Source organism: Phalangium opilio, unplaced genomic scaffold, assembly GCF_054372755.1.
Source record: "Phalangium opilio isolate 3A_F unplaced genomic scaffold, DU_Popi_V2 ptg000523l_1, whole genome shotgun sequence".
NCBI classification, from domain to species: Eukaryota; Metazoa; Arthropoda; class Arachnida; order Opiliones; family Phalangiidae; genus Phalangium; species Phalangium opilio.
The window spans coordinates 2,009,897-2,037,453 of record NW_028324241.1 but is presented as its reverse complement, the minus strand read 5'-3'; the positions used below and the strand labels follow the sequence as shown (position 1 = coordinate 2,037,453).

Sequence of the window (27,557 nt, the reverse complement as noted above, 5' to 3'; positions counted from 1 at the left end):
TTACGGCTAGGAAAAAGGAGGGATAACTCGCATTCGACTGCAGATCGAGAGGTCCTTGTATCAAACCCGAGTTGTCCCTGTAGTAGCACGGATAATTCCGTTTATTTTAGTTAAATCGACATTACGGCCTTTAACAAGGGCGAATAGTTAAGTGGTAGAGCTTTCGATTGCAGATCGAGAGGTCCTTGGTTCAAACCGAGTTCCCCCTGTAACAGCACTGATCATTCTTTTTATTTTAGTTAAATCGACATTACGGCTAGGCACAAGGAGATATAGCTCGCATTCGACTGCAGATCGAGAGGTTCTTGGTTCAAACCCGAGTTCCCCTTGTAACAGCACGGATTATTCCCTTTATTTTAGTTAAATCGACATTACGGCGAGGAACAAAGGGGAATAGCTCAGTGGTAGAGCATTCGACTGAGATCGGGAGGTCTTTGGTTCAAACCCGAGTTCCCCTGTAATAGCACGGATCATTCCGTTTATTTTAGTTAAATCGACATTACGGCCTTTAACAAGGGGGATTAGCTCAGTGTTAGAGCATTCGACTGCAGATCGAGAGGTCCTTGGTTCACACCCGAGTTCCCCCTGTAACAGCACAGATCATTCCGTTTATTTTAGTTAAATCGACATTACGGTTATGAACAAGGGGGAATAGCTCAGTGGTAGAGCATTCAGCTGCAGATCGAAAGGTCCTTGGTTCAAACCGGAGTTCCCCCTGTAATAGCACGGATCATTCCGTTTATTTTAGTTAAATCGACATTACGGCCTTTAACAAGGGGGAATAGTTCAGTGGTAGAGCATTCGACTGCAGATCGAGAGGTCCTTGGCTCAAACCGAGTTCCCCCTGTAACAGCACGGATCATTCCGTTTATTTTAGTTAAATCGACATTACGGCTCTGAACAAGGGGGAATAGCTCAGTGGTAGAGCATTCGACTGCAGATCGAGAGATCCTTGGTTCAAACCCGAGTTCCCCCTGTAACAGCACGGATCATTCCGTTTATTTTAGTTAAATCGACATTACGGCTAGGAACAAGGAGGGATAACTCGCATTCGACTGCAGATCGAGAGGTCCTTGGTTCAAACCCGAGTTCCCCCTGTAACAGCACGGATCATTCCGTTTATTTTAGTTAAAACGACATTACGGCTAGGAACAAGGAGGGATAACTCGCATTCGACTACAGATCGAGAGGTCCTTGGTTCAAACCCGAGTTCCCCCTGTAACAGCACGGATTATTCCCTTTATTTTAGTTAAATCGACATTACGGCTAGGAACAAGGAGGGATAACTCGCATTCGACTGCAGATCGAGAGATCCTTGGTTCAAACCCGAGTTCCCCCTGTAACAGCACGGATCATTCGGTTTATTTTAGTTAAAACGACTTTGGGGCCTTTAACAAGGGGGAATAGCTCAGTGGTAGAGCATTCGACTGCAGATCGAGAGGTCCTTCTTTCAAACCGGAGTTCCCCCTGTAGTAGCACGGATCATTCCGTTTATTTTAGTTAAATCGACATTACGGCTCTGAACAAGGGGGAATAGCTCAGTGGTAGAGCATTCGACTGCAGATCGAGAGGTCCTTGTATCAAACCCGAGTTCTCCCTGTAGTAGCACGGATCATTCCGTTTATTTTAGTTAAATCGACATTACGGCCTTTAACAAGGGCGAATAGTTAAGTGGTAGAGCATTCGATTGCAGATCGTGAGGTCCTTGGTTCAAACCGAGTTCCCCCTGTAACAGCACTGATCATTCTTTTTATTTTAGTTAAATCGACATTACGGCTAGGAACAAGGAGATATAGCTCGCATTCGACTGCAGGTCGAGAGGTTCTTGGTTCAAACCCGAGTTCCCCCTGTAACAGCACGGATTATTCCAATTATTTTAGTTAAATCGACATTACGGCTAGGAACAAGGAGGGACAACTCGCATTCGACTGCAGATCGAAAGGTCCTTGGTTCAAACCGGAGTTCCCCCTGTAGTAGCACGGATCATTCCGTTTATTTTAGTTAAATCGACATTACGGCTCTGAACAAGGGGGAATAGCTCAGTGGTAGAGCATTCGACTGCAGATCGAGAGATCCTTGTACCAAACCCGAGTTCTCCCTGTAGTAGCACGGATCATTCCGTTTATTTTAGTTAAATCGACATTACGGCCTTTAACAAGGGCGAATAGTTAAGTGGTAGAGCATTCGATTGCAGATCGAGAGGTCCTTGGTTCAAACCGAGTTTCCCCTGTAACAGCACTGATCATTCTTTTTATTTTAGTTAAATCGACATTACGGCTAGGAACAAGGAGGGATAACTCGCATTCGACTGCAGATCGAGAGGTCCTTGTATCAAACCCGAGTTCTCCCTGTAGTAGCACGGATCATTCCGTTTATTTTAGTTAAATCGACATTACGGCCTTTAACAAGGGCGAATAGTTAAGTAGTAGAGCATTCGATTGCAGATCGTGAGGTCCTTGGTTCAAACCGACTTCCCCCTGTAACAGCACTGATCATTCTTTTTATTTTAGTTAAATCGACATTACGGCTAGGAACAAGGAGATATAGCTCGCATTCGACTGCAGGTCGAGAGGTTCTTGGTTCAAACCCGAGTTCCCCCTGTAACAGCACGGATCATTCCAATTATTTTAGTTAAATCGACATTACGGCTAGGAACAAGGAGGGACAACTCGCATTCGACTGCAGATCGAAAGGTCCTTGGTTCAAACCGGAGTTCCCCCTGTAGTAGCACGGATCATTCCGTTTATTTTAGTTAAATCGACATTACGGCTCTGAACAAGGGGGAATAGCTCAGTGGTAGAGCATTCGACTGCAGATCGAGAGATCCTTGTACCAAACCCGAGTTCTCCCTGTAGTAGCACGGATCATTCCGTTTATTTTAGTTAAATCGACATTACGGCCTTTAACAAGGGCGAATAGGTAAGTGGTAGAGCATTCGATTGCAGATCGAGAGGTCCTTGGTTCAAACCGAGTTTCCCCTGTAACAGCACTGATCATTCTTTTTATTTTAGTTAAATCGACATTACGGCTAGGAACAAGGAGGGATAACTCGCATTCGACTGCAGATCGAGAGGTCCTTGTATCAAACCCGAGTTCTCCCTGTAGTAGCACGGATCATTCCGTTTATTTTAGTTAAATCGACATTACGGCCTTTAACAAGGGCGAATAGTTAAGTGGTAGAGCATTCGATTGCAGATCGTGAGGTCCTTGGTTCAAACCGAGTTCCCCCTGTAACAGCACTGATCATTCTTTTTATTTTAGTTAAATCGACATTACGGCTAGGCACAAGGAGATATAGCTCGCATTCGACTGCAGATCGAGAGGTTCTTGGTTCAAACCCGAGTTCCCCCTGTAACAGCACGGATTATTCCCTTTATTTTAGTTAAATCGATATTACGGCTAGGAACAAGGAGGGACAACTCGCATTCGACTGCAGATCGAAAGGTCCTTGGTTCAAACCGGAGTTCCCCCTGTAGTAGCACGGATCATTCCGTTTATTTTAGTTAAATCGACAATACGGCTCTGAACAAGGGGGAATAGCTCAGTGGTAGAGCATTCGACTGCAGATCGAGAGATCCTTGTACCAAACCCGAGTTCTCCCTGTAGTAGCACGGATCATTCCGTTTATTTTAGTTAAATCGACATTACGGCCTTTAACAAGGGCGAATAGTTAAGTGGTAGAGCATTCGATTGCAGATCGAGAGGTCCTTGGTTAAAACCGAGTTCCCCCTGTAACAGCACGGATTATTCCCTTTATTTTAGTTAAATCGACATTACGGCGAGGAACAAAGGGGAATAGCTCAGTGGTAGAGCATTCGACTGAGATCGAGAGGTCTTTGGTTCAAACCCGAGTTCCCCCTGTAATAGCACGGATCATTCCGTTTATTTTAGTTAAATCGACATTACGGCCTTTAACAAGGGGGATTAGCTCAGTGTTAGAGCATTCGACTGCAGATCGAGAGGTCCTTGGTTCACACCCGAGTTCCCCCGGTAACAGCACGGATCATTCCGTTTATTTTAGTTAAATCGACATTACGGTTATGAACAAGGGGGAATAGCTCAGTGGTAGAGCATTCGACTGCAGATCGAAAGGTCCTTGGTTCAAACCGGAGTTCCCCTGTAATAGCACGGATCATTCTTTTTATTTTAGTTAAATCGACATTACGGCTAGGAACAAGGAGATATAGCTCGCATTCGACTGCAATTCGAGAGGTTCTTGGTTCAAACCCGAGTTCCCCCTGTAACAGCACGGATCATTCCAATTATTTTAGTTAAATCGACATTACGGCTAGGAACAAGGAGGGACAACTCGCATTCGACTGCAGATCGAAAGGTCCTTGGTTCAAACCGGAGTTCCCCCTGTAGTAGCACGGATCATTCCGTTTATTTTAGTTAAATCGACATTACGGCTCTGAACAAGGGGGAATAGCTCAGTGGTAGAGCATTCGACTGCAGATCGAGAGATCCTTGTATCAAACCCGAGTTCTCCCTGTAGTAGCACGGATCATTCCGTTTATTTTAGTTAAATCGACATTACGGCCTTTAACAAGGGCGAATAGTTAAGTGGTAGAGCATTCGATTGCAGATCGAGAGGTCCTTGGTTCAACCCGAGTTCCCCCTGTAACAGCACTGATCATTCTTTTTGTTTTAGTTAAATCGACATTACGGCTAGGAACAAGGAGGGATAACTCGCATTCGACTGCAGATCGAGAGGTCCTTGTATCAAACCCGAGTTCTCCCTGTAGTAGCACGGATCATTCCGTTTATTTTAGTTAAATCGACATTACGGCCTTTAACAAGGGCGAATAGTTAAGTGGTAGAGCATTCGATTGCAGATCGAGAGGTCCTTGGTTCAAACCGAGTTCCCCCTGTAACAGCACTGATCATTCTTTTTATTTTAGTTAAATCGACATTACGGCTAGGCACAAGGAGATATAGCTCGCATTCGACTGCAGATCGAGAGGTTCTTGGTTCAAACCCGAGTTCCCCCTGTAACAGCACGGATTATTCCCTTTATTTTAGTTAAATCGACATTACGGCGAGGAACAAAGGGGAATAGCTCAGTGGTAGAGCATTCGACTGAGATCGGGAGGTCTTTGGTTCAAACCCGAGTTCCCCCTGTAATAGCACGGATAATTCCGTTTATTTTAGTTAAATCGACATTACGGCCTTTAACAAGGGCTAATAGTTAAGTGGTAGAGCATTCGATTGCAGATCGAGAGGTCCTTGGTTCAAACCGAGTTCCCCCTGTAACAGCACTGATCATTCTTTTTGTTTTAGTTAAATCGACATTACGGCTAGGAACAAGGAGGGATAACTCGCATTCGACTGCAGATCGAGAGGTCCTTGTATCAAACCCGAGTTCTCCCTGTAGTAGCACGGATCATTCCGTTTATTTTAGTTAAATCGACATTACGGCCTTTAACAAGGGCGAATAGTTAAGTGGTAGAGCATTCGATTGCAGATCGAGAGGTCCTTGGTTCAAACCGAGTTCCCCCTGTAACAGCACTGATCATTCTTTTTATTTTAGTTAAATCGACATTACGGCTAGGCACAAGGAGATATAGCTCGCATTCGACTGCAGATCGAGAGGTTCTTGGTTCAAACCCGAGTTCCCCCTGTAACAGCACGGATTATTCCCTTTATTTTAGTTAAATCGACATTACGGCGAGGAACAAAGGGGAATAGCTCAGTGGTAGAGCATTCGACTGAGATCGGGAGGTCTTTGGTTCAAACCCGAGTTCCCCCTGTAATAGCACGGATAATTCCGTTTATTTTAGTTAAATCGACATTACGGCCTTTAACAAGGGGGATTAGCTCAGTGTTAGAGCATTCGACTGCAGATCGAGAGGTCCTTGGTTCACACCCGAGTTCCCCCTGTAACAGCACGGATCATTCCGTTTATTTTCGTTAAATCGACATTACGGTTATGAACAAGGGGGAATAGCTCAGTGGTAGAGCATTCGACTGCAGATCGAAAGGTCCTTGGTTCAAACCGGAGTTCCCCCTGTAATAGCACGGATCATTCCGTTTATTTTAGTTAAATCGACATTACGGCCTTTAACAAGGGGGAATAGTTAAGTGGTAGAGCATTCGACTGCAGATCGAGAGGTCCTTGGCTCAAACCGAGTTCCCCCTGTAACAGCACGGATCATTCCGTTTATTTTAGTTAAATCGACATTACGGCTCTGAACAAGGGGGAATAGCTCAGTGGTAGAGCATTCGACTGCAGATCGAGAGATCCTTGGTTCAAACCCGAGTTCCCCCTGTAACAGCACGGATCATTCCGTTTATTTTAGTTAAATCGACATTACGGCTAGGAACAAGGAGGGATAACTCGCATTCGACTGCAGATCGAGAGATCCTTGGTTCAAACCCGAGTTCCCCCTGTAACAGCACGGATCATTCCGTTTATTTTAGTTAAAACGACTTTGGGGCCTTTAACAAGGGGGAATAGCTCAGTGGTAGAGCATTCGACTGCAGATCGAGAGGTCCTTCTTTCAAACCGGAGTTCCCCCTGTAGTAGCACGGATCATTCCGTTTATTTTAGTTAAATCGACATTACGGCTCTGAACAAGGGGGAATAGCTCAGTGGTAGAGCATTCGACTGCAGATCGAGAGGTCCTTGTATCAAACCCGAGTTCTCCCTGTAGTAGCACGGATCATTCCGTTTATTTTAGTTAAATCGACATTACGGCCTTTAACAAGGGCGAATAGTTAAGTGGTAGAGCATTCGATTGCAGATCGTGAGGTCCTTGGCTCAAACCGAGTTCCCCCTGTAACAGCGCTGATCATTCTTTTTATTTTAGTTAAATCGACATTACGGCTAGGAACAAGGAGATATAGCTCGCATTCGACTGCAGGTCGAGAGGTTCTTGGTTCAAACCCGAGTTCCCCCTGTAACAGCACGGATCATTCCAATTATTTTAGTTAAATCGACATTACGGCTAGGAACAAGGAGGGACAACTCGCATTCGACTGCAGATCGAAAGGTCCTTGGTTCAAACCGGAGTTCCCCCTGTAGTAGCACGGATCATTCCGTTTATTTAGTTAAATCGACATTACGGCTCTGAACAAGGGGGAATAGCTCAGTGGTAGTGCATTCGACTGCAGATCGAGAGATCCTTGTACCAAACCCGAGTTCTCCCTGTAGTAGCACGGATCATTCCGTTTATTTTAGTTAAATCGACATTACGGCCTTTAACAAGGGCGAATAGTTAAGTGGTAGAGCATTCGATTGCAGATCGAGAGGTCCTTGGTTCAAACCGAGTTCCCCCTGTAACAGCACTGATCATTCTTTTTATTTTAGTTAAATCGACATTACGGCTAGGAACAAGGAGGGATAACTCGCATTCGACTGCAGATCGAGAGGTCCTTGTATCACACCCGAGTTCTCCCTGTAGTAGCACGGATCATTCCGTTTATTTTAGTTAAATCGACATTACGGCCTTTAACAATGGCGAATAGTTAAGTGGTAGAGCATTCGATTGCAGATCGAGAGGTCCTTGGTTCAAACCGAGTTCCCCCTGTAAAAGCACTGATCATTCTTTTTATTTTAGTTAAATCGACATTACGGCTAGGCACAAGGAGATATAGCTCGCATTCGATTGCAGATCGAGAGGTTCTTGGTTTAAACCCGAGTTCCCCCTGTAACAGCACGGATTATTCCCTTTATTTTAGTTAAATCGACATTACGGCGAGGAACAAAGGGGAATAGCTCAGTGGTAGAGCATTCGACTGAGATCGAGAGGTCTTTGGTTCAAACCCGAGTTCCCCCTGTAATAGCACGGATCATTCCGTTTATTTTAGTTAAATCGACATTACGGTTATGAACAAGGGGGAATAGCTCAGTGGTAGAGCATTCGACTGCAGATCGAAAGGTCCTTGGTTCAAACCGGAGTTCCCCCTGTAATAGCACGGATCATTCCGTTTATTTTAGTTAAATCGACATTACGGCCTTTAACAAGGGGGAATAGTTAAGTGGTAGAGCATTCGACTGCAGATCGAGAGGTCCTTGGCTCAAACCGAGTTCCCCCTGTAACAGCACGGATCATTCCGTTTATTTTAGTTAAATCGACATTACGGCTCTGAACAAGGGGGAATAGCTCAGTGGTAGAGCATTCGACTGCAGATCGAGAGATCCTTGGTTCAAACCCGAGTTCCCCCTGTAACAGCACGGATCATTCCGTTTATTTTAGTTAAATCGACATTACGGCTAGGAACAAGGAGGGATAACTCGCATTCGACTGCAGATCGAGAGATCCTTGGTTCAAACCCGAGTTCCCCCTGTAACAGCACGGATCATTCCGTTTATTTTAGTTAAAACGACTTTGGGGCCTTTAACAAGGGGGAATAGCTCAGTGGTAGAGCATTCGACTGCAGATCGAGAGGTCCTTCTTTCAAACCGGAGTTCCCCCTGTAGTAGCACGGATCATTCCGTTTATTTTAGTTAAATCGACATTACGGCTCTGAACAAGGGGGAATAGCTCAGTGGTAGAGCATTCGACTGCAGATCGAGAGGTCCTTGTATCAAACCCGAGTTCTCCCTGTAGTAGCACGGATCATTCCGTTTATTTTAGTTAAATCGACATTACGGCCTTTAACAAGGGCGAATAGTTAAGTGGTAGAGCATTCGATTGCAGATCGTGAGGTCCTTGGCTCAAACCGAGTTCCCCCTGTAACAGCGCTGATCATTCTTTTTATTTTAGTTAAATCGACATTACGGCTAGGAACAAGGAGATATAGCTCGCATTCGACTGCAGGTCGAGAGGTTCTTGGTTCAAACCCGAGTTCCCCCTGTAACAGCACGGATCATTCCAATTATTTTAGTTAAATCGACATTACGGCTAGGAACAAGGAGGGACAACTCGCATTCGACTGCAGATCGAAAGGTCCTTGGTTCAAACCGGAGTTCCCCCTGTAGTAGCACGGATCATTCCGTTTATTTAGTTAAATCGACATTACGGCTCTGAACAAGGGGGAATAGCTCAGTGGTAGTGCATTCGACTGCAGATCGAGAGATCCTTGTACCAAACCCGAGTTCTCCCTGTAGTAGCACGGATCATTCCGTTTATTTTAGTTAAATCGACATTTCGGCCTTTAACAAGGGCGAATAGTTAAGTGGTAGAGCATTCGATTGCAGATCGAGAGGTCCTTGGTTCAAACCGAGTTCCCCCTGTAACAGCACTGATCATTCTTTTTGTTTTAGTTAAATCGACATTACGGCTAGGAACAAGGAGGGATAACTCGCATTCGACTGCAGATCGAGAGGTCCTTGTATCAAACCCGAGTTCTCCCTGTAGTAGCACGGATCATTCCGTTTATTTTAGTTAAATCGACATTACGGCCTTTAACAATGGCGAATAGTTAAGTGGTAGAGCATTCGATTGCAGATCGAGAGGTCCTTGGTTCAAACCGAGTTCCCCCTGTAACAGCACTGATCATTCTTTTTATTTTAGTTAAATCGACATTACGGCTAGGCACAAGGAGATATAGCTCGCATTCGACTGACGAGTGAGAGGTTCTTGGTTCAAACCCGAGTTCCCCCTGTAACAGCACGGATTATTCCCTTTATTTTAGTTAAATCGACATTACGGCGAGGAACAAAGGGGAATAGCTCAGTGGTAGAGCATTCGACTGAGATCGAGAGGTCTTTGGTTCAAACCCGAGTTCCCCCTGTAATAGCACGGATCATTCCGTTTATTTTAGTTAAATCGACATTACGGCCTTTAATAAGGGGGATTAGCTCAGTGTTAGAGCATTCGACTGCAGATCGAGAAGTCCTTGGTTCACACCCGAGTTCCCCCTGTAACAGCACTGATCATTCTTTTTGTTTTAGTTAAATCGACATTACGGCTAGGAACAAGGAGGGATAATAATAATAATAATAATCTAAGCTTTTGCCTACGAAGGGATTCTCGCATTCGACTGCAGATCGAGAGGTCCTTGTATCAAACCCGAGTTCTCCCTGTAGTAGCACGGATCATTCCGTTTATTTTAGTTAAATCGACATTACGGCCTTTAACAATGGCGAATAGTTAAGTGGTAGAGCATTCGATTGCAGATCGAGAGGTCCTTGGTTCAAACCGAGTTCCCCCTGTAAAAGCACTGATCATTCTTTTTATTTTAGTTAAATCGACATTACGGCTAGGCACAAGGAGATATAGCTCGCATTCGATTGCAGATCGAGAGGTTCTTGGTTTAAACCCGAGTTCCCCCTGTAACAGCACGGATTATTCCCTTTATTTTAGTTAAATCGACATTACGGCGAGGAACAAAGGGGAATAGCTCAGTGGTAGAGCATTCGACTGAGATCGAGAGGTCTTTGGTTCAAACCCGAGTTCCCCCTGTAATAGCACGGATCATTCCGTTTATTTTAGTTAAATCGACATTACGGTTATGAACAAGGGGGAATAGCTCAGTGGTAGAGCATTCGACTGCAGATCGAAAGGTCCTTGGTTCAAACCGGAGTTCCCCCTGTAATAGCACGGATCATTCTTTTTATTTTAGTTAAATCGACATTACGGCTAGGAACAAGGAGATATAGCTCGCATTCGACTGCAGGTCGAGAGGTTCTTGGTTCATACCCGAGTTCCCCCTGTAACAGCACGGATCATTCCAATTATTTTAGTTAAATCGACATTACGGCTAGGAACAAGGAGGGACAACTCGCATTCGACTGCAGATCGAAAGGTCCTTGGTTCAAACCGGAGTTCCCCCTGTAGTAGCACGGATCATTCCGTTTATTTTAGTTAAATCGACATTACGGCTCTGAACAAGGGGGAATAGCTCAGCGGTAGAGCATTCGACTGCAGATCGAGAGATCCTTTATCGAACCCGAGTTCTCCCTGTAGTAGCACGGATCATTCCGTTTATTTTAGTTAAATCGACATTTCGGCCTTTAACAAGGGCGAATAGTTAAGTGGTAGAGCATTCGATTGCAGATCGAGAGGTCCTTGGTTCAAACCGAGTTCCCCCTGTAACAGCACTGATCATTCTTTTTGTTTTAGTTAAATCGACATTACGGCTAGGAACAAGGAGGGATAACTCGCATTCGACTGCAGATCGAGAGGTCCTTGTATCAAACCCGAGTTCTCCCTGTAGTAGCACGGATCATTCCGTTTATTTTAGTTAAATCGACATTACGGCCTTTAACAATGGCGAATAGTTAAGTGGTAGAGCATTCGATTGCAGATCGAGAGGTCCTTGGTTCAAACCGAGTTCCCCCTGTAACAGCACTGATCATTCTTTTTATTTTAGTTAAATCGACATTACGGCTAGGCACAAGGAGATATAGCTCGCATTCGACTGACGAGTGAGAGGTTCTTGGTTCAAACCCGAGTTCCCCCTGTAACAGCACGGATTATTCCCTTTATTTTAGTTAAATCGACATTACGGCGAGGAACAAAGGGGAATAGCTCAGTGGTAGAGCATTCGACTGAGATCGAGAGGTCTTTGGTTCAAACCCGAGTTCCCCCTGTAGTAGCACGGATCATTCCGTTTATTTTAGTTAAATCGACATTACGGCTCTGAACAAGGGGGAATAGCTCAGTGGTAGAGCATTCGACTGCAGATCGAGAGATCCTTGTATCAAACCCGAGTTCTCCCTGTAGTAGCACGGATCATTCCGTTTATTTTAGTTAAATCGACATTACGGCCTTTAACAAGGGCGAATAGTTAAGTGGTAGAGCATTCGATTGCAGATCGAGAGGTCCTTGGTTCAAACCGAGTTCCCCCTGTAACAGCACTGATCATTCTTTTTGTTTTAGTTAAATCGACATTACGGCTAGGAACAAGGAGGGATAACTCGCATTCGACTGCAGATCGAAAGGTCCTTGGTTCAAACCCGAGTTCCCCCTGTAACAGCACGGATCATTCCGTTTATTTTAGTTAAATCGACATTACGGCCTTTAACAATGGCGAATAGTTAAGTGGTAGAGCATTCGATTGCAGATCGAGAGGTCCTTGGTTCAAACCGAGTTCCCCCTGTAACAGCACTGATCATTCTTTTTATTTTAGTTAAATCGCCATTACGGCTAGGCACAAGGAGATATAGCTCGCATTCGACTGACGAGTGAGAGGTTCTTGGTTCAAACCCGAGTTCCCCCTGTAACAGCACGGATTATTCCCTTTATTTTAGTTAAATCGACATTACGGCGAGGAACAAAGGGGAATAGCTCAGTGGTAGAGCATTCGACTGAGATCGAGAGGTCTTTGGTTCAAACCCGAGTTCCCCCTGTAATAGCACGGATCATTCCGTTTATTTTAGTTAAATCGACATTACGGCCTTTAACAAGGGGGATTAGCTCAGTGTTAGAGCATTCGACTGCAGATCGAGAAGTCCTTGGTTCACACCCGAGTTCCCCCTGTAACAGCACGGATCATTCCGTTTATTTTAGTTAAATCGACATTACGGTTATGAACAAGGGGGAATAGCTCAGTGGTAGAGCATTCGACTGCAGATCGAAAGGTCCTTGGTTCAAACCGGAGTTCCCCCTGTAATAGCACGGATCATTCCGTTTATTTTAGTTAAATCGACATTACGGCCTTCAACAAGGGGGAATAGTTAAGTGGTAGAGCATTCGACTGCAGATCGAGAGGTCCTTGGCTCAAACCGAGTTCCCCCTGTAACAGCACGGATCATTCCGTTTATTTTAGTTAAAACGACTTTGGGGCCTTTAACAAGGGGGAATAGCTCAGTGGTAGAGCATTCGACTGCAGATCGAGAGGTCCTTCTTTCAAACCGGAGTTCCCCCTGTAGTAGCACGGATCATTCCGTTTATTTTAGTTAAATCGACATTACGGCTCTGAACAAGGGGGAATAGCTCAGTGGTAGAGCATTCGACTGCAGATCGAGAGGTCCTTGTATCAAACCCGAGTTCTCCCTGTAGTAGCACGGATCATTCCGTTTATTTTAGTTAAATCGACATTACGGCCTTTAACAAGGGCGAATAGTTAAGTGGTAGAGCATTCGATTGCAGATCGTGAGGTCCTTGGTTCAAACCGAGTTCCCCCTGTAACAGCACTGATCATTCTTTTTATTTTAGTTAAATCGACATTACGGCTAGGATTAAGGAGATATAGCTCGCATTCGACTGCAGGTCGAGAGGTTCTTGGTTCAAACCCGAGTTCCCCCTGTAACAGCACGGATCATTCCAATTATTTTAGTTAAATCGACATTACGGCTAGGAACAAGGAGGGACAACTCGCATTCGACTGCAGATCGAAAGGTCCTTGGTTCAAACCGGAGTTCCCCCTGTTGTAGCACGGATCATTCCGTTTATTTTAGTTAAATCGACATTACGGCTCTGAACAAGGGGGAATAGCTCAGTGGTAGAGCATTCGACTGCAGATCGAGAGATCCTTGTACCAAACCCGAGTTCTCCCTGTAGTAGCACGGATCATTCCGTTTATTTTAGTTAAATCGACATTACGGCCTTTAACAAGGGCGAATAGTTAAGTGGTAGAGCATTCGATTGCAGATCGAGAGGTCCTTGGTTCAAACTGAGTTCCCCCTGTAACAGCACTGATCATTCTTTTTATTTTAGTTAAATCGACATTACGGCTAGGAACAAGGAGGGATAACTCGCATTCGACTGCAGATCGAGAGGGCCTTGTATCAAACCCGAGTTCTCCCTGTAGTAGCACGGATCATTCCGTTTATTTTAGTTAAATCGACATTACGGCCTTTAACAAGGGCGAATAGTTAAGTGGTAGAGCATTCGATTGCAGATCGTGAGGTCCTTGGTTCAAACCGAGTTCCCCCTGTAACAGCACTGATCATTCTTTTTATTTTAGTTAAATCGACATTACGGCTAGGATTAAGGAGATATAGCTCGCATTCGACTGCAGGTCGAGAGGTTCTTGGTTCAAACCCGAGTTCCCCCTGTAACAGCACGGATCATTCCAATTATTTTAGTTAAATCGACATTACGGCTAGGAACAAGGAGGGACAACTCGCATTCGACTGCAGATCGAAAGGTCCTTGGTTCAAACCGGAGTTCCCCCTGTTGTAGCACGGATCATTCCGTTTATTTTAGTTAAATCGACATTACGGCTCTGAACAAGGGGGAATAGCTCAGTGGTAGAGCATTCGACTGCAGATCGAGAGATCCTTGTACCAAACCCGAGTTCTCCCTGTAGTAGCACGGATCATTCCGTTTATTTTAGTTAAATCGACATTACGGCCTTTAACAAGGGCGAATAGTTAAGTGGTAGAGCATTCGATTGCAGATCGAGAGGTCCTTGGTTCAAACTGAGTTCCCCCTGTAACAGCACTGATCATTCTTTTTATTTTAGTTAAATCGACATTACGGCTAGGAACAAGGAGGGATAACTCGCATTCGACTGCAGATCGAGAGGGCCTTGTATCAAACCCGAGTTCTCCCTGTAGTAGCACGGATCATTCCGTTTATTTTAGTTAAATCGACATTACGGCCTTTAACAAGGGCGAATAGTTAAGTGGTAGAGCATTCGATTGCAGATCGTGAGGTCCTTGGTTCAAACCGAGTTCCCCCTGTAACAGCACTGATCATTCTTTTTATTTTAGTTAAATCGACATTACGGCTAGGATTAAGGAGATATAGCTCGCATTCGACTGCAGGTCGAGAGGTTCTTGGTTCAAACCCGAGTTCCCCCTGTAACAGCACGGATCATTCCAATTATTTTAGTTAAATCGACATTACGGCTAGGAACAAGGAGGGACAACTCGCATTCGACTGCAGATCGAAAGGTCCTTGGTTCAAACCGGAGTTCCCCCTGTTGTAGCACGGATCATTCCGTTTATTTTAGTTAAATCGACATTACGGCTCTGAACAAGGGGGAATAGCTCAGTGGTAGAGCATTCGACTGCAGATCGAGAGATCCTTGTACCAAACCCGAGTTCTCCCTGTAGTAGCACGGATCATTCCGTTTATTTTAGTTAAATCGACATTACGGCCTTTAACAAGGGCGAATAGTTAAGTGGTAGAGTATTCGATTGCAGATCGAGAGGTCCTTGGTTCAAACCGAGTTCCCCCTGTAACAGCACTGATCATTCTTTTTATTTTAGTTAAATCGACATTACGGCTAGGAACAAGGAGGGATAACTCGCATTCGACTGCAGATCGAGAGGTCCTTGTATCAAACCCGAGTTCTCCCTGTAGTAGCACGGATCATTCCGTTTATTTTAGTTAAATCGACATTACGGCCTTTAACAATGGCGAATAGTTAAGTGGTAGAGCATTCGATTGCAGATCGAGAGGTCCTTGGTTCAAACCGAGTTCCCCCTGTAACAGCACTGATCATTCTTTTTATTTTAGTTAAAACGACATTACGGCTAGGCACAAGGAGATATAGCTCGCATTCGACTGACGAGTGAGAGGTTCTTGGTTCAAACCCGAGTTCCCCCTGTAACAGCACGGATTATTCCCTTTATTTTAGTTAAATCGACATTACGGCGAGGAACAAAGGGGAATAGCTCAGTGGTAGAGCATTCGACTGAGATCGAGAGGTCTTTGGTTCAAACCCGAGTTCCCCCTGTAGTAGCACGGATCATTCCGTTTATTTTAGTTAAATCGACATTACGGCTCTGAACAAGGGGGAATAGCTCAGTGGTAGAGCATTCGACTGCAGATCGAGAGATCCTTGTATCAAACCCGAGTTCTCCCTGTAGTAGCACGGATCATTCCGTTTATTTTAGTTAAATCGACATTACGGCCTTTAACAAGGGCGAATAGTTAAGTGGTAGAGCATTCGATTGCAGATCGAGAGGTCCTTGGTTCAAACCGAGTTCCCCCTGTAACAGCACTGATCATTCTTTTTGTTTTAGTTAAATCGACATTAAGGCTAGGAACAAGGAGGGATAACTCGCATTCGACTGCAGATCGAAAGGTCCTTGGTTCAAACCCGAGTTCCCCCTGTAACAGCACGGATCATTCCGTTTATTTTATTTAAATCGACATTTTGGCTATGAACAAGGGGGATAGCTCAGTGGTAGAGCATTCGACTACTGATCGAGAGGTCCTTGGTTCAAACTCGAGTTCCCCCTGTAACAGCACTGATCATTCTTTTTATTTTAGTTAAATCGACATTACGGCTAGGAACAAGGAGATATATCTCGCATTCGACTGCAGATCGAGAGGTTCTTGGTTCAAACCCGAGTTCCCCCTGTAACAGCACGGATCATTCCAATTATTTTAGTTAAATCGACATTACGGCCTTTAACAATGGCGAATAGTTAAGTGGTAGAGCATTCGATTGCAGATCGAGAGGTCCTTGGTTCAAACCGAGTTCCCCCTGTAACAGCACTGATCATTCTTTTTATTTTAGTTAAATCGACATTACGGCTAGGCACAAGGAGATATAGCTCGCATTCGACTGACGAGTGAGAGGTTCTTGGTTCAAACCCGAGTTCCCCCTGTAACAGCACGGATTATTCCCTTTATTTTAGTTAAATCGACATTACGGCGAGGAACAAAGGGGAATAGCTCAGTGGTAGAGCATTCGACTGAGATCGAGAGGTCTTTGGTTCAAACCCGAGTTCCCCCTGTAATAGCACGGATCATTCCGTTTATTTTAGTTAAATCGACATTACGGCCTTTAACAAGGGGGATTAGCTCAGTGTTAGAGCATTCGACTGCAGATCGAGAAGTCCTTGGTTCACACCCGAGTTCCCCCTGTAACAGCACGGATCATTCCGTTTATTTTAGTTAAATCGACATTACGGTTATGAACAAGGGGGAATAGCTCAGTGGTAGAGCATTCGACTGCAGATCGAAAGGTCCTTGGTTCAAACCGGAGTTCCCCCTGTAATAGCACGGATCATTCCGTTTATTTTAGTTAAATCGACATTACGGCCTTCAACAAGGGGGAATAGTTAAGTGGTAGAGCATTCGACTGCAGATCGAGAGGTCCTTGGCTCAAACCGAGTTCCCCCTGTAACAGCACGGATCATTCCGTTTATTTTAATTAAAACGACTTTGGGGCCTTTAACAAGGGGGAATAGCTCAGTGGTAGAGCATTCGACTGCAGATCGAGAGGTCCTTCTTTCAAACCGGAGTTCCCCCTGTAGTAGCACGGATCATTCCGTTTATTTTAGTTAAATCGACATTACGGCTCTGAACAAGGGGGAATAGCTCAGTGGTAGAGCATTCGACTGCAGATCGAGAGGTCCTTGTATCAAACCCGAGTTCTCCCTGTAGTCGCACGGATCATTCCGTTTATTTTAGTTAAATCGACATTACGGCCTTTAACAAGGGCGAATAGTTAAGTGGTAGAGCATTCGATTGCAGATCGTGAGGTCCTTGGTTCAAACCGAGTTCCCCCTGTAACAGCACTGATCATTCTTTTTATTTTAGTTAAATCGACATTACGGCTAGGATTAAGGAGATATAGCTCGCATTCGACTGCAGGTCGAGAGGTTCTTGGTTCAAACCCGAGTTCCCCCTGTAACAGCACGGATCATTCCAATTATTTTAGTTAAATCGACATTACGGCTAGGAACAAGGAGGGACAACTCGCATTCGACTGCAGATCGAAAGGTCCTTGGTTCAAACCGGAGTTCCCCCTGTTGTAGCACGGATCATTCCGTTTATTTTAGTTAAATCGACATTACGGCTCTGAACAAGGGGGAATAGCTCAGTGGTAGAGCATTCGACTGCAGATCGAGAGATCCTTGTACCAAACCCGAGTTCTCCCTGTAGTAGCACGGATCATTCCGTTTATTTTAGTTAAATCGACATTACGGCCTTTAACAAGGGCGAATAGTTAAGTGGTAGAGCATTCGATTGCAGATCGAGAGGTCCTTGGTTCAAACCGAGTTCCCCCTGTAACAGCACTGATCATTCTTTTTATTTTAGTTAAATCGACATTACGGCTAGGAACAAGGAGGGATAACTCGCATTCGACTGCAGATCGAGAGGTCCTTGTATCAAACCCGAGTTCTCCCTGTAGTAGCACGGATCATTCCGTTTATTTTAGTTAAATCGACATTACGGCCTTTAACAATGGCGAATAGTTAAGTGGTAGAGCATTCGATTGCAGATCGAGAGGTCCTTGGTTCAAACCGAGTTCCCCCTGTAACAGCACTGATCATTCTTTTTATTTTAGTTAAAACGACATTACGGCTAGGCACAAGGAGATATAGCTCGCATTCGACTGACGAGTGAGAGGTTCTTGGTTCAAACCCGAGTTCCCCCTGTAACAGCACGGATTATTCCCTTTATTTTAGTTAAATCGACATTACGGCGAGGAACAAAGGGGAATAGCTCAGTGGTAGAGCATTCGACTGAGATCGAGAGGTCTTTGGTTCAAACCCGAGTTCCCCCTGTAGTAGCACGGATCATTCCGTTTATTTTAGTTAAATCGACATTACGGCTCTGAACAAGGGGGAATAGCTCAGTGGTAGAGCATTCGACTGCAGATCGAGAGATCCTTGTATCAAACCCGAGTTCTCCCTGTAGTAGCACGGATCATTCCGTTTATTTTAGTTAAATCGACATTACGGCCTTTAACAAGGGCGAATAGTTAAGTGGTAGAGCATTCGATTGCAGATCGAGAGGTCCTTGGTTCAAACCGAGTTCCCCCTGTAACAGCACTGATCATTCTTTTTGTTTTAGTTAAATCGACATTACGGCTAGGAACAAGGAGGGATAACTCGCATTCGACTGCAGATCGAAAGGTCCTTGGTTCAAACCCGAGTTCTCCCTGTAACAGCACGGATCATTCCGTTTATTTTATTTAAATCGACATTTTGGCTATGAACAAGGGGGATAGCTCAGTGGTAGAGCATTCGACTACTGATCGAGAGGTCCTTGGTTCAAACTCGAGTTCCCCCTGTAACAGCACTGATCATTCTTTTTATTTTAGTTAAATCGACATTACGGCTAGGAACAAGGAGATATATCTCGCATTCGACTGCAGATCGAGAGGTTCTTGGTTCAAACCCGAGTTCCCCCTGTAACAGCACGGATCATTCCAATTATTTTAGTTAAATCGACATTACGGCCTTTAACAATGGCGAATAGTTAAGTGGTAGAGCATTCGATTGCAGATCGAGAGGTCCTTGGTTCAAACCGAGTTCCCCCTGTAACAGCACTGATCATTCTTTTTATTTTAGTTAAATCGACATTACGGCTAGGCACAAGGAGATATAGCTCGCATTCGACTGACGAGTGAGAGGTTCTTGGTTCAAACCCGAGTTCCCCCTGTAACAGCACGGATTATTCCCTTTATTTTAGTTAAATCGACATTACGGCGAGGAACAAAGGGGAATAGCTCAGTGGTAGAGCATTCGACTGAGATCGAGAGGTCTTTGGTTCAAACCCGAGTTCCCCCTGTAATAGCACGGATCATTCCGTTTATTTTAGTTAAATCGACATTACGGCCTTTAACAAGGGGGATTAGCTCAGTGTTAGAGCATTCGACTGCAGATCGAGAAGTCCTTGGTTCACACCCGAGTTCCCCCTGTAACAGCACGGATCATTCCGTTTATTTTAGTTAAATCGACATTACGGTTATGAACAAGGGGGAATAGCTCAGTGGTAGAGCATTCGACTGCAGATCGAAAGGTCCTTGGTTCAAACCGGAGTTCCCCCTGTAATAGCACGGATCATTCCGTTTATTTTAGTTAAATCGACATTACGGCCTTCAACAAGGGGGAATAGTTAAGTGGTAGAGCATTCGACTGCAGATCGAGAGGTCCTTGGCTCAAACCGAGTTCCCCCTGTAACAGCACGGATCATTCCGTTTATTTTAATTAAAACGACTTTGGGGCCTTTAACAAGGGGGAATAGCTCAGTGGTAGAGCATTCGACTGCAGATCGAGAGGTCCTTCTTTCAAACCGGAGTTCCCCCTGTAGTAGCACGGATCATTCCGTTTATTTTAGTTAAATCGACATTACGGCTCTGAACAAGGGGGAATAGCTCAGTGGTAGAGCATTCGACTGCAGATCGAGAGGTCCTTGTATCAAACCCGAGTTCTCCCTGTAGTCGCACGGATCATTCCGTTTATTTTAGTTAAATCGACATTACGGCCTTTAACAAGGGCGAATAGTTAAGTGGTAGAGCATTCGATTGCAGATCGTGAGGTCCTTGGTTCAAACCGAGTTCCCCCTGTAACAGCACTGATCATTCTTTTTATTTTAGTTAAATCGACATTACGGCTAGGATTAAGGAGATATAGCTCGCATTCGACTGCAGGTCGAGAGGTTCTTGGTTCAAACCCGAGTTCCCCCTGTAACAGCACGGATCATTCCAATTATTTTAGTTAAATCGACATTACGGCTAGGAACAAGGAGGGACAACTCGCATTCGACTGCAGATCGAAAGGTCCTTGGTTCAAACCGGAGTTCCCCCTGTTGTAGCACGGATCATTCCGTTTATTTTAGTTAAATCGACATTACGGCTCTGAACAAGGGGGAATAGCTCAGTGGTAGAGCATTCGACTGCAGATCGAGAGATCCTTGTACCAAACCCGAGTTCTCCCTGTAGTAGCACGGATCATTCCGTTTATTTTAGTTAAATCGACATTACGGCCTTTAACAAGGGCGAATAGTTAAGTGGTAGAGCATTCGATTGCAGATCGAGAGGTCCTTGGTTCAAACCGAGTTCCCCCTGTAACAGCACTGATCATTCTTTTTATTTTAGTTAAATCGACATTACGGCTAGGAACAAGGAGGGATAACTCGCATTCGACTGCAGATCGAGAGGTCCTTGTATCAAACCCGAGTTCTCCCTGTAGTAGCACGGATCATTCCGTTTATTTTAGTTAAATCGACATTACGGCCTTTAACAATGGCGAATAGTTAAGTGGTAGAGCATTCGATTGCAGATCGAGAGGTCCTTGGTTCAAACCGAGTTCCCCCTGTAACAGCACTGATCATTCTTTTTATTTTAGTTAAAACGACATTACGGCTAGGCACAAGGAGATATAGCTCGCATTCGACTGACGAGTGAGAGGTTCTTGGTTCAAACCCGAGTTCCCCCTGTAACAGCACGGATTATTCCCTTTATTTTAGTTAAATCGACATTACGGCGAGGAACAAAGGGGAATAGCTCAGTGGTAGAGCATTCGACTGAGATCGAGAGGTCTTTGGTTCAAACCCGAGTTCCCCCTGTAGTAGCACGGATCATTCCGTTTATTTTAGTTAAATCGACATTACGGCTCTGAACAAGGGGGAATAGCTCAGTGGTAGAGCATTCGACTGCAGATCGAGAGATCCTTGTATCAAACCCGAGTTCTCCCTGTAGTAGCACGGATCATTCCGTTTATTTTAGTTAAATCGACATTACGGCCTTTAACAAGGGCGAATAGTTAAGTGGTAGAGCATTCGATTGCAGATCGAGAGGTCCTTGGTTCAAACCGAGTTCCCCCTGTAACAGCACTGATCATTCTTTTTGTTTTAGTTAAATCGACATTACGGCTAGGAACAAGGAGGGATAACTCGCATTCGACTGCAGATCGAAAGGTCCTTGGTTCAAACCCGAGTTCTCCCTGTAACAGCACGGATCATTCCGTTTATTTTATTTAAATCGACATTTTGGCTATGAACAAGGGGGATAGCTCAGTGGTAGAGCATTCGACTACTGATCGAGAGGTCCTTGGTTCAAACTCGAGTTCCCCCTGTAACAGCACTGATCATTCTTTTTATTTTAGTTAAATCGACATTACGGCTAGGAACAAGGAGATATATCTCGCATTCGACTGCAGATCGAGAGGTTCTTGGTTCAAACCCGAGTTCCCCCTGTAACAGCACGGATCATTCCAATTATTTTAGTTAAATCGACATTACGGCCTTTAACAATGGCGAATAGTTAAGTGGTAGAGCATTCGATTGCAGATCGAGAGGTCCTTGGTTCAAACCGAGTTCCCCCTGTAACAGCACTGATCATTCTTTTTATTTTAGTTAAATCGACATTACGGCTAGGCACAAGGAGATATAGCTCGCATTCGACTGACGAGTGAGAGGTTCTTGGTTCAAACCCGAGTTCCCCCTGTAACAGCACGGATTATTCCCTTTATTTTAGTTAAATCGACATTACGGCGAGGAACAAAGGGGAATAGCTCAGTGGTAGAGCATTCGACTGAGATCGAGAGGTCTTTGGTTCAAACCCGAGTTCCCCCTGTAATAGCACGGATCATTCCGTTTATTTTAGTTAAATCGACATTACGGCCTTTAACAAGGGGGATTAGCTCAGTGTTAGAGCATTCGACTGCAGATCGAGAAGTCCTTGGTTCACACCCGAGTTCCCCCTGTAACAGCACGGATCATTCCGTTTATTTTAGTTAAATCGACATTACGGTTATGAACAAGGGGGAATAGCTCAGTGGTAGAGCATTCGACTGCAGATCGAAAGGTCCTTGGTTCAAACCGGAGTTCACCCTGTAATAGCACGGATCATTCCGTTTATTTTAGTTAAATCGACATTACGGCCTTCAACAAGGGGGAATAGTTAAGTGGTAGAGCATTCGATTGCAGATCGTGAGGTCCTTGGTTCAAACCGAGTTCCCCCTGTAACAGCACTGATCATTCCGTTTATTTTAGTTAAAACGACTTTGGGGCCTTTAACAAGGGGGAATAGCTCAGTGGTAGAGCATTCGACTGCAGATCGAGAGGTCCTTCTTTCAAACCGGAGTTCCCCCTGTAGTAGCACGGATCATTCCGTTTATTTTAGTTAAATCGACATTACGGCTCTGAACAAGGGGGAATAGCTCAGTGGTAGAGCATTCGACTGCAGATCGAGAGGTCCTTGTATAAAACCCGAGTTCTCCCTGTAGTCGCACGGATCATTCCGTTTATTTTAGTTAAATCGACATTACGGCCTTTAACAAGGGCGAATAGTTAAGTGGTAGAGCATTCGATTGCAGATCGTGAGGTCCTTGGTTCAAACCGAGTTCCCCCTGTAACAGCACTGATCATTCTTTTTATTTTAGTTAAATCGACATTACGGCTAGGATTAAGGAGATATAGCTCGCATTCGACTGCAGGTCGAGAGGTTCTTGGTTCAAACCCGAGTTCCCCCTGTAACAGCACGGATCATTCCAATTATTTTAGTTAAATCGACATTACGGCTAGGAACAAGGAGGGACAACTCGCATTCGACTGCAGATCGAAAGGTCCTTGGTTCAAACCGGAGTTCCCCCTGTTGTAGCACGGATCATTCCGTTTATTTTAGTTAAATCGACATTACGGCTCTGAACAAGGGGGAATAGCTCAGTGGTAGAGCATTCGACTGCAGATCGAGAGATCCTTGTACCAAACCCGAGTTCTCCCTGTAGTAGCACGGATCATTCCGTTTATTTTAGTTAAATCGACATTACGGCCTTTAACAAGGGCGAATAGTTAAGTGGTAGAGCATTCGATTGCAGATCGAGAGGTCCTTGGTTCAAACCGAGTTCTCCCTGTAACAGCACTGATCATTCTTTTTATTTTAGTTAAATCGACATTACGGCTAGGAACAAGGAGGGATAACTCGCATTCGACTGCAGATCGAGAGGGCCTTGTATCAAACCCGAGTTCTCCCTGTAGTAGCACGGATCATTCCGTTTATTTTAGTTAAATCGACATTACGGCCTTTAACAAGGGCGAATAGTTAAGTGGTAGAGCATTCGATTGCAGATCGTGAGGTCCTTGGTTCAAACCGAGTTCCCCCTGTAACAGCACTGATCATTCTTTTTATTTTAGTTTAATCGACATTACGGCTAGGATTAAGGAGATATAGCTCGCATTCGACTGCAGGTCGAGAGGTTCTTGGTTCAAACCCGAGTTCCCCCTGTAACAGCACGGATCATTCCAATTATTTTAGTTAAATCGACATTACGGCTAGGAACAAGGAGGGACAACTCGCATTCGACTGCAGATCGAAAGGTCCTTGGTTCAAACCGGAGTTCCCCCTGTTGTAGCACGGATCATTCCGTTTATTTTAGTTAAATCGACATTACGGCTCTGAACAAGGGGGAATAGCTCAGTGGTAGAGCATTCGACTGCAGATCGAGAGATCCTTGTACCAAACCCGAGTTCTCCCTGTAGTAGCACGGATCATTCCGTTTATTTTAGTTAAATCGACATTACGGCCTTTAACAAGGGCGAATAGTTAAGTGGTAGAGCATTCGATTGCAGATCGAGAGGTCCTTGGTTCAAACCGAGTTCCCCCTGTAACAGCACTGATCATTCTTTTTATTTTAGTTAAATCGACATTACGGCTAGGAACAAGGAGGGATAACTCGCATTCGACTGCAGATCGAGAGGGCCTTGTATCAAACCCGAGTTCTCCCTGTAGTAGCACGGATCATTCCGTTTATTTTAGTTAAATCGACATTACGGCCTTTAACAAGGGCGAATAGTTAAGTGGTAGAGCATTCGATTGCAGATCGAGAGGTCCTTGGTTCAAACCGAGTTCCCCCTGTAACAGCACTGATCATTCTTTTTATTTTAGTTAAATCGACATTACGGCTAGGCACAAGGAGATATAGCTCGCATTCGACTGCAGATCGAGAGGTTCTTGGTTCAAACCCGAGTTCCCCCTGTAACAGCACGGATTATTCCCTTTATTTTAGTTAAATCGACATTACGGCGAGGAACAAAGGGGAATAGCTCAGTGGTAGAGCATTCGACTGAGATCGAGAGGTCTTTGGTTCAAACCCTAGTTCCCCCTGTAATAGCACGGATCATTCCGTTTATTTTAGTTAAATCGACATTACGGCTAGGAACAAGGAGGGACAACTCGCATTCGACTGCAGATCGAAAGGTCCTTGGTTCAAACCGGAGTTCCCCCTGTAGTAGCACGGATCATTCCGTTTATTTTAGTTAAATCGACATTACGGCTCTGAACAAGGGGGAATAGCTCAGTGGTAGAGCATTCGACTGCAGATCGAGAGATCCTTGTATCAAACCCGAGTTCTCCCTGTAGTAGCACGGATCATTCCGTTTATTTTAGTTAAATCGACATTACGGTTATGAACAAGGGGGAATAGCTCAGTGGTAGAGCATTCGACTGCAGATCGAAAGGTCCTTGGTTCAAACCGGAGTTCCCCCTGTAATAGCACGGATCATTCCGTTTATTTTAGTTAAATCGACATTACGGCCTTTAACAAGGGGGAATAGTTAAGTGGTAGAGCATTCGACTGCAGATCGAGAGGTCCTTGGCTCAAACCGAGTTCCCCCTGTAACAGCACGGATCATTCCGTTTATTTTAGTTAAATCGACATTACGGCTCTGAACAAGGGGGAATAGCTCAGTGGTAGAGCATTCGACTGCAGATCGAGAGATCCTTGGTTCAAACCCGAGTTCCCCCTGTAACAGCACGGATCATTCCGTTTATTTTAGTTAAATCGACATTACGGCTAGGAACAAGGAGGGATAACTCTTATTCGACTGCAGATCGAGAGGTCCTTGGTTCAAACCCGAGTTCCCCCTGTAACTGCTCGGATCATTCCGTTTATTTTAGTTAAATCGACATTACGGCTAGGAACAAGGAGGGATAACTCGCATTCGACTGCAGATCGAGAAGTCCTTGGTTCAAACCCGAATTCCCCCTGTAACAGCACGGATTATTCCCTTTATTTTAGTTAAATCGATATTACGGCTAGGAACAAGGAGGGATAACTCGCATTCGACTGCAGATCGAGAGATCCTTGGTTCAAACCCGAGTTCCCCCTGTAACAGCACGGATCATTCCGTTTATTTTAGTTAAAACGACTTTGGGGCCTTTAACAAGGGGGAATAGCTCAGTGGTAGAGCATTCGACTGCAGATCGAGAGGTCCTTCTTTCAAACCGGAGTTCCCCCTGTAATAGCACGGATCATTCCGTTTATTTTAGTTAAATCGACATTACGGCTAGGAACAAGGAGGGACAACTCGCATTCGACTGCAGATCGAAAGGTCCTTGGTTCAAACCGGAGTTCCCCCTGTAGTAGCACGGATCATTCCGTTTATTTTAGTTAAATCGACATTACGGCTCTGAACAAGGGGGAATAGCTCAGTGGTAGAGCATTCGACTGCAGATCGAGAGATCCTTGTATCAAACCCGAGTTCTCCCTGTAGTAGCACGGATCATTCCGTTTATTTTAGTTAAATCGACATTACGGTTATGAACAAGGGGGAATAGCTCAGTGGTAGAGCATTCGACTGCAGATCGAAAGGTCCTTGGTTCAAACCGGAGTTCCCCCTGTAATAGCACGGATCATTCCGTTTATTTTAGTTAAATCGACATTACGGCCTTTAACAAGGGGGAATAGTTAAGTGGTAGAGCATTCGACTGCAGATCGAGAGGTCCTTGGCTCAAACCGAGTTCCCCCTGTAACAGCACGGATCATTCCGTTTATTTTAGTTAAATCGACATTACGGCTCTGAACAAGGGGGAATAGCTCAGTGGTAGAGCATTCGACTGCAGATCGAGAGATCCTTGGTTCAAACCCGAGTTCCCCCTGTAACAGCACGGATCATTCCGTTTATTTTAGTTAAATCGACATTACGGCTAGGAACAAGGAGGGATAACTCTTATTCGACTGCAGATCGAGAGGTCCTTGGTTCAAACCCGAGTTCCCCCTGTAACTGCTCGGATCATTCCGTTTATTTAAGTTAAATCGACATTACGGCTAGGAACAAGGAGGGATAACTCGCATTCGACTGCAGATCGAGAAGTCCTTGGTTCAAACCCGAATTCCCCCTGTAACAGCACGGATTATTCCCTTTATTTTAGTTAAATCGATATTACGGCTAGGAACAAGGAGGGATAACTCGCATTCGACTGCAGATCGAGAGATCCTTGGTTCAAACCCGAGTTCCCCCTGTAACAGCACGGATCATTCCGTTTATTTTAGTTAAAACGACTTTGGGGCCTTTAACAAGGGGGATTAGCTCAGTGTTAGAGCATTCGACTGCAGATCGAGAGGTCCTTGGTTCACACCCGAGTTCCCCCTGTAACAGCACGGATCATTCCGTTTATTTTCGTTAAATCGACATTACGGTTATGAACAAGGGGGAATAGCTCAGTGGTAGAGCATTCGACTGCAGATCGAGAGGTCCTTGTATCAAACCCGAGTTCTCCCTGTAGTCGCACGGATCATTCCGTTTATTTTAGTTAAATCGACATTACGGCCTTTAACAAGGGCGAATAGTTAAGTGGTAGAGCATTCGATTGCAGATCGTGAGGTCCTTGGTTCAAACCGAGTTCCCCCTGTAACAGCACTGATCATTCTTTTTATTTTAGTTAAATCGACATTACGGCTAGGATTAAGGAGATATAGCTCGCATTCGACTGCAGGTCGAGAGGTTCTTGGTTCAAACCCGAGTTCCCCCTGTAACAGCACGGATCATTCCAATTATTTTAGTTAAATCGACATTACGGCTAGGAACAAGGAGGGACAACTCGCATTCGACTGCAGATCGAAAGGTCCTTGGTTCAAACCGGAGTTCCCCCTGTTGTAGCACGGATCATTCCGTTTATTTTAGTTAAATCGACATTACGGCTCTGAACAAGGGGGAATAGCTCAGTGGTAGAGCATTCGACTGCAGATCGAGAGATCCTTGTACCAAACCCGAGTTCTCCCTGTAGTAGCACGGATCATTCCGTTTATT

The 27,557-nt window shown here is 44.8% G+C and overlaps 9 non-coding genes across 9 annotated transcripts; all 9 read left to right on the top strand.

The window, feature by feature from the left end:
* Positions 1-904: 904 nt before the first annotated feature.
* Positions 905-976, top strand: TRNAC-GCA (transfer RNA cysteine (anticodon GCA)). The gene has a single exon. It is a non-coding gene; the product is annotated as a tRNA-Cys (tRNA).
* Positions 977-6,196: 5,220 nt separating this feature from the next.
* Positions 6,197-6,268, top strand: TRNAC-GCA (transfer RNA cysteine (anticodon GCA)). The gene has a single exon. It is a non-coding gene; the product is annotated as a tRNA-Cys (tRNA).
* Positions 6,269-8,095: 1,827 nt separating this feature from the next.
* On the top strand, positions 8,096-8,167 carry TRNAC-GCA (transfer RNA cysteine (anticodon GCA)). Its single transcript has one exon. It is a non-coding gene; the product is annotated as a tRNA-Cys (tRNA).
* A 7,788-nt stretch (positions 8,168-15,955) lies between these two features.
* On the top strand, positions 15,956-16,027 carry TRNAS-ACU (transfer RNA serine (anticodon ACU)). The gene has a single exon. It is a non-coding gene; the product is annotated as a tRNA-Ser (tRNA).
* Positions 16,028-18,743: 2,716 nt separating this feature from the next.
* Positions 18,744-18,815, top strand: TRNAS-ACU (transfer RNA serine (anticodon ACU)). Its single transcript has one exon. It is a non-coding gene; the product is annotated as a tRNA-Ser (tRNA).
* Positions 18,816-21,531: 2,716 nt separating this feature from the next.
* TRNAS-ACU (transfer RNA serine (anticodon ACU)) lies at positions 21,532-21,603 on the top strand. Its single transcript has one exon. It is a non-coding gene; the product is annotated as a tRNA-Ser (tRNA).
* A 2,959-nt stretch (positions 21,604-24,562) lies between these two features.
* Positions 24,563-24,754, top strand: TRNAL-GAG (transfer RNA leucine (anticodon GAG)). The gene is made up of 2 exons: positions 24,563-24,598; positions 24,719-24,754. It is a non-coding gene; the product is annotated as a tRNA-Leu (tRNA).
* Positions 24,755-25,201: 447 nt separating this feature from the next.
* Positions 25,202-25,273, top strand: TRNAC-GCA (transfer RNA cysteine (anticodon GCA)). The gene has a single exon. It is a non-coding gene; the product is annotated as a tRNA-Cys (tRNA).
* A 1,061-nt stretch (positions 25,274-26,334) lies between these two features.
* Positions 26,335-26,406, top strand: TRNAC-GCA (transfer RNA cysteine (anticodon GCA)). Its single transcript has one exon. It is a non-coding gene; the product is annotated as a tRNA-Cys (tRNA).
* Positions 26,407-27,557: the final 1,151 nt, after the last annotated feature.